The following is a 7,500-nucleotide window of genomic DNA, read 5'->3' as shown; positions in this document are numbered from 1 at the left end:
TCCTTAGAAGTCCAAAAACAATCATCCTTGATCACTGTCGCATTAAACTAGCGACACTTTGACATTCTTATGTCTGAGAAAAGTAAGAAAGCAGGGTCTGCTTTGCCTACGAACCTTCCGCGCTGGCTGCATTGTCTGCAGTTACGCACCTGGGACACATGCACATTTTCTAACAAAGCACAGGTACACTCAATTAAAGCCAACAGCAAATTAACAAAATACACCTTTTTCAACCGCAAATAAGAGATACATAACAGCGACTTCACGCAGAGGCTCTGGCTTAGGGGCCCCCTGAGCTCATGGGCCCCTGGGCCCGTTCGGTAATCCATCCCTGCTCACACTCACTCACACACACCATTCTGTCACACACACACACACACACACACACCACTCTGACACACACACACACACACACTATAGGACTATAGGAGATGGCAGGAGGAGGTGCACGCCCCCCTGCACCTCAACGGTTCCGTAGTGGAACATTTCAACGGTTCCGTAGTGGAAAACTTCAGCTGCTTCAGGTTCCTCGGGGTCAACATCAGCAATGACCTCACCTGGTCTGCTCAAACAGACAAGGTGGTCAAAGCGGCCCGGAAGCGCCTCTTCTTCTTGAGGAGACTGAAGAAGTTTGGCATGGAGTCAGTCATCCTCACAAACTTCTACAGATGCATGATAGAGAGCATTCTGACTGGTTGCATCACAGTGTGGTATGGGAGCTGCACAGCCAAGGACCGCAAGGCCCTTCGTAGTGTGGTCAGGACTGCAGAGTTCATCATCGGCAGGGAGCTCCCAGCCCTGCAGGACACCTACCACACACGATGCCTCAGGAAAGCTGGCAGGATCCTAAAAGACTGCTACCATCCAGCCTTCAGACTTTTTACCCCGCTGCCTCGTCTCGTACCCGCAGACTGGAGAACAGTTTCTTTCCAAGGGCCATCAGGCTGCTAAATGGACATTGATACACTCTCACCACTTTACATACACTGTCACTTTCAACTTACTGTTTGCACTATCAGTAATAAACTAATCAGTAATATTGCACTACATGTAACTCCCACACTAGATTTGTCTGTAGGTTAGCATAGATTAGTATATGTGTATTATATGTTATGTGTATATATGTTAGTATTATGTGTACGGGTTATTATAGGTTTAGCATACTGTATTATATATTTATCTTGTATATTTAGTAAGGTTATTGCATGTTATCATTATATGTATAGGTTATTATGTGTTTAACACGTGTACATTATGTTCAGAGTACTTGTACAGAGTGTATGTTATGTTATGTTATGTTATGTTATGTTATGTTATGTTATGTTATACTATGTTGTGTTGTGTTGTGTTGTGTTGTGTTGTGTTGTGTTGTGTTGTGTTGTGTTGTGTTGTGTTATGTTATGTTATACTATGTTATGTTATGTTATGTTATGTTGTGTTATGTTATGTTATACTATGTTATGTTATGTTATGTTATGTTATGTTATGTTATGGTAGGTTGTTGTGCGGTGCCTTGTCTTAAGAATGTCAGTGCCCAGTCTGACCCTGTGTTATTCTGTGCATCTGACAATAAAAGACTTGTAACTAGTAACTTATAACACACCCCACTCTGTCACACACACACACATACACACACACACACACACACACACACACCCCACTCTGTCACACACACACACACACACACACACACACACAAACACACACACACACACCCACACACACACACACACACACACACACACACACACACACCAGCAGGGGGCGCTAAAGGGCAGACTTGCAGTGTTCTCAGGAGGGGAGCGTCTGATGGCCACCTGGCAACAGCATCGCACACAGATGTAGCCCAGGTGGTGCCCGAGCACAAACACACACACACACACACACACACACACACACACACACTCAGACACACACACACACACACACACACACACACACTCACGCACACACACACACACACAGACACACACACACACACTCAGACACACACACACACACACACACACATGTTTACACACCTGGCCCTTTGCCCTCGGACTTGATATGTGCCTATTTTGCAGGATTTTTTCTAACTATTTATCATTTTTTATTTTAGTTTTTAAAATAATTTTAATTCAGAATCAGAATCAGAATCAGAATCAGAATCAGGTTTTATTGGCCAAGTAAGTTTGCACAAACAAGGAATTTGACTTGGTAAAGTGACTCTCAGTGTGCTTACACAAAATATACAACACAATACAATACAATACAAACAAACAAACAGTGCAACAGTGCAATGAACTAAGGAGTTTAAAAAAGTATGTACAAGGCGGAATGGCTATATACAGTAGCTGTGAAATGTTGCACAACAGTAGTGCAAAGAAGAAGTGGAGAGTGCGAGAAGTGCAGGGATAAATATATAAATATAAATATATATGCTACAGTGGGTTAGTTGTTCAGTAGTGAGACGGCGAGGGGGAAGAAACTGTTTTTGTGTCTGGAGGTTTTGGCGAACAGTGATCTGTAGCGTCTACCAGAGGGGAGGAGTTTGAATAATTTGTGTCCGGGGTGTGAGGGGTCTGCAGTGATTTTTCCTGCCCGTTTCCTGACTCTGGAGGTGTACAGGTCTTGGATGGTGGGCAGATTGGCACCAATGATCTTTTCTGCAGACCTGACTGACCGTTGGAGTCTGTTCTTGTCCAGTTTGGTGGCCGATCCAAACCAGACAGTGATTGAAGTGCACAGAACAGACTCTATGACTGCGGTGTAGAACATGATCAGCAGATCCTGAGGCAGGTTGTACTTCCTAAGCTGGCGCAGGAAGTACATCCTCTGCTGGGCCTTCTTGATGATGGTGTTGATGTTGGGTTCCCACTTCAGATTCCGGGAGATTGTGGATTCCAGAAACCTGAAGGATTCCACAGCCAACACAGTGCTGTTGTGTATGATGAGGGGGGGCAGTGCTGGGGGGCTCCTCCTGAAGTCCACTGTCATCTCCACGGTTTTGAGCGTGTTCAGCTCTAGGTTGTTACGACCGCACCACAGGACCAGCTGTTCAACTTCCCGCCTCTATGCAGACTCATCATCATCACGGATGAGGCCGATGACTGATGTGTCGTCTGCAAATTTTAGGAGTTTAACAGATTTGGCTCATAGCATGACGTGCTGTAACTATGGCGACAACTGTCTTTTGAGAGCTTATTCTGCGAGACCCTCTTGGGCTTCTGCGCTGGACTGGTTTCTCCTCTGGTTGGCATGGCGCTGGGATACTCCACGTCTCCTCTGGTTGGCATGGCGATGGGATACTCCACGTCTCCTCTGGTTGGCATGGCGCTGGACTGGTTTCTCCTCAGGTTGGCATGGCGATGGGATACTCTACGTCTTCTCTGGTTGGCATGGCGCTGGGATACTCCACGTCTCCTCTGGTTGGCATGGCGCTGGACTGGTTTCTCCTCAGGTTGGCATGGCGATGGGATACTCTACGTCTTCTCTGGTTGGCATGGCGCTGGGATACTCCACGTCTCCTCTGGTTGGCATGGCGCTGGACAGGTTTCTCCTCTAGTTGGCATGGCGCTGGGATACTCCACCTCTGGTGTTTCTCCTCTGGTTGGCATGGCGCTGGGATACTCCACCTCTGGTGTTTCTCCTCTGGTTGGCATGGCGATGGATACTCCACCTCGGAACTCCTGAAACTCAACCAACCCACCATTGCTGGATGCATTGACATTATCAAAAAGCCTTGGACTTCTACGTCGCCTTCGCTATATTCACAGAGGCTGCCGTCGAACACATCGTAAAAATCACAGACCGTGTGGTGCCTGTCTCAGTAATCTTACACCTGTCAATCACAGCCTCTCAGTGATCTTTACACCTGTCAATCACAGACCATGTGGTGCCTGTCTCAGTAATCTGACACCTGTCAATCACAGACCATCAGTAATCTTACACCTGTCACTCACAGACCATCAGTAATCTTACACCTGTCAATCACAGCCTGTCTCAGTAATCTTAGACCTGTCAATCACAGACCATGTGGTGCCTGTCTCAGTAATCTTACACCTGTTACAGAATCCCTACAGCTGAAATGTGCTCTTTTTAATCAGATCAGATCATTAGCTAACAAATCCTTTCTGGTTAATGATCTGATAACTGACAGGAAGTTGCATTGTATGTTCTTAGTTGAAACGTGGATAACGGGCAGCGATGACGTAGCAACACTGATAGAGGCTTGTCCCCAAAATTATAGTTTTTATCAGTCAGTCAGAGAAAACAAGAAGGGAGGAGGGATTGCAGCCATTTTTTCTGCACAGGATGTGTGTGTGTGTGTATGTGTGTGCAGAGACATTGACCTGGGTGAATTTACATCATTTGAATACCTTGCTCTTGAGCTCAAAGCAGATTTATCAGTGCTCATCATTCCAATACATCAACCACCAAAATATTCAATCACTATTTCTGCAGGAATTATTAATAATAATAATAATAATAATAATAATAATAATATTTTATTTTATTTGTAATGCACTCTTCATTCAAAAGATCTCAGAGTGCCAATTCTCAGAGCTGATCTCACTTGTATCACTAGATATGATAGATTGATCCTAAATGGAGATCTGAATATTCATGTTAATAAGAAGAATGACTCCAAAGCTATGGAGCTCATGAATCTACTGGACAGCTTTGAACTTACCCAACATGTAAATGAAGCCACACATCAACATGGTAACACTCTAGACTTAGTAATAACAACAGGGTTAAACATTGATAATGTTTCAGTATGTGAACTACCTATCTCTGACCATCACTGTGTGTTTTTTGATGCCAACCTAATCTTAACAAAGACTAAAAGGGAATGTTTGGTTCAAAAGCGATTCATAGATGGTAAGGCTGAAGCAAATTTCACTAATATTATGAGATCGTATGAGCCATACAGTTATGACTGCTCCTTAAATGACATGGTTGAAGATTTCAGCAATACCTTGTCATCTGTTTTAAATACTGTTGCTCCACTAAAGACTAAAAAGAAGTCAAATAAAAGAATCTCTCCTTGGTTAAATAATAACAATGTTAATGAGAGTAAGAGAATCTGTCGGGCAGCTGAAAGAAAATGGAGGAAAACTAGGCTCACATTTCACTGCAATACATACAAAGAGGCCATGACTGCCTATGACAAAGCAATACGTCTGGCAAGAAAGGATCACTTTTCCAAGGTTATCACAGAGAATGCTGGAAATTCTAGAATATTATTCTCCACTATCGACCAGCTACTCCACACTGCCCCTACTCCTCCGCAGTCCTCCGCATCTAAATGTGAAGAACTCGCGCTGTTCCTCAATAGCAAGATAACTTCAATTAGAGCCAGTGTTATGTAAACGCAGATGGCCTCAGAAAACACTGTAAAAAAAGATGCAACCATGGGGAATCTCACCTGCATCACATTGGTGGATCTTTGTAAGACTGTCACTGAGTGCAACTCCTCCAACTCATGTATTGACCCCGTACCTGTACCTGTCTTTTTCTTTTTAAATATTTATTTATGGGCTTTTTAGCCTTTATTTGGATAGGACCGTGAAGTATTTTGGACAGGAAGTGAGGAGGAGTGAAGAGGTGGGGAGAGGATCGGGAAACTACAACAGGCCGGAATCGAACCTGTGTCATTGGAGCCCGTAAATGGGGGGCTTATTGGCTCCCGCCACAGTGCCCCCCCCCCCCCCCCCCCCCCCCCCCCCCCCCCCCCACAGCATTTTTTAAGCGGAAGTTCAACAGTGTTTCAAGTCATGTCCTGAAGATTATAAATATATCTCTTTAAACAGGCACCTTCCCAGATGCCTTCAAAACAGCTGTTGTAAAACCCTCACTAAAAGAAACCCAACCTAGATAGTAATGCACTGAACAGCTATAGGCCAATATCAAATCTTCCATTCATTAGTAAAATACTTGAAAATATAGTTTCAGGGCAAATTAACTCCTTTCTCAAAGAAAACAATACCCTGGAGGAATTTCAATAGAATTTTGACATTTCTTAAAGTTAAACAAGGACAAAACTGAGATCCAACTAGTTGGCCCTAAAAACTAAAAGAGAAATGATGTTTAATAATCTGGGGAAATTAACTCCCTGGATTAAATCTGAGGTCACTAGTCTTGGTGTTATCTTAGATTCAGATCTAAACTTCAAGTCTCACGTTAACGAGGAGACAAAAACATAATTTTTCCACCTTAGAAACATAGCTAAAGTACTACCATTTATAAATCAAAAAGATGCTGAAAAACTGATTCATGCCTTTATTTCAAGCCGGCTTGATTATTGTAATGAAATTCTAACTGGCCTCTGAGAGACTTCAGCTTATTCAAAACTCTGCAGCTCGGCTATTAACCAGAACCAAGAGGAGAGAGCACATTAGTCCAGTTTTAGCTGCTCTGCACTGGCTTCCAGTAACTTTTTGTGGTATCGTGATTATCTGGTTCATATAGATACTATTGCAATACCACCCCACTCCATCAGGAGGTACAGTTAACCCTGGAGGTCAAGACATTGACAGTAGATTAAGCAGATACCTAACCTGAGTGATGTACGTTATCTACAACCTCTGTGAGTTCTTATATTAAATACTGAACATGATCATCTGGACTGAATCCTCATTTAATGGAAACTAAGTTATCACACTTTTAGAATTGACTTTAAGGTCCTTCTCCTAATATACAAAGCCCTTAATGGGCCAGGACCAAGTTACCTGGTAATCTCCCTAGTCAAATACTTGCCTTCAAGAACATTGCGATCGTCGAATGCTGGTTTATTGGAGGTTCCCAGCAACAGCCGTAAGAAAACCTGGGACGCAGCCTTTGTCAATTACGCCCCAAAGCTATGGAACACACTGCCTATAGATATCAGGTTTTCAGATTTATTTTTGTATTATTATTTTGTATTTATTTAATGTGTTTTACTTTGATCTTCATCGTGATATAACTTGATATTAAGGGGTTAGATCAACTATATCTCTGCAGAGTTTTATTTTCTATGTTATACATTTTATGTATTCTATTTTTTATTTTATTCATTCACTGTGCTTGTAATTTCTTTGTGCACGTAATTTTTCTTTGCTGTTAAGCACTTTGAGTTGCATTGTATTGCATGAAAGGTGCTATACAAATAAAGTTTATTTTTTATTATTATTCCCTTACCACAGCAGCGGCAGTTAACGCACGCGAATCGAACGCCCTGCTGAGCGGAATCCGAGTCTCCCTGACCCGTGCGTCGTCAAGGGTGACGGTCAGCTAATGACGCTGTGCGAATAGACTCGGCGTTGTTCAAACATCTTGATGATGCATCCTGCAGTTTGACAACTAGTCTGTCTGACTAAGACAATAGCTCACCAAGAAGCTTAACCACAAACAAGCTGGTCCACTGACCTTTTGCTATCAAGGAATGTGTGTGTGTGTGTGTGTGTGTGTGTGTTTGGTGAAATATTTCTCGCCAGTAGTGTAGTTTATTGACCATCACATTACCGCAAGCTTAGTCAG

Source organism: Clupea harengus, chromosome 9 (assembly GCF_900700415.2).
Source record: "Clupea harengus chromosome 9, Ch_v2.0.2, whole genome shotgun sequence".
Classification (NCBI taxonomy): domain Eukaryota; kingdom Metazoa; phylum Chordata; class Actinopteri; order Clupeiformes; family Clupeidae; genus Clupea; species Clupea harengus.
The sequence above is the reverse complement of the archived record's forward strand: the minus strand, read 5'-3'. Positions refer to the sequence as shown.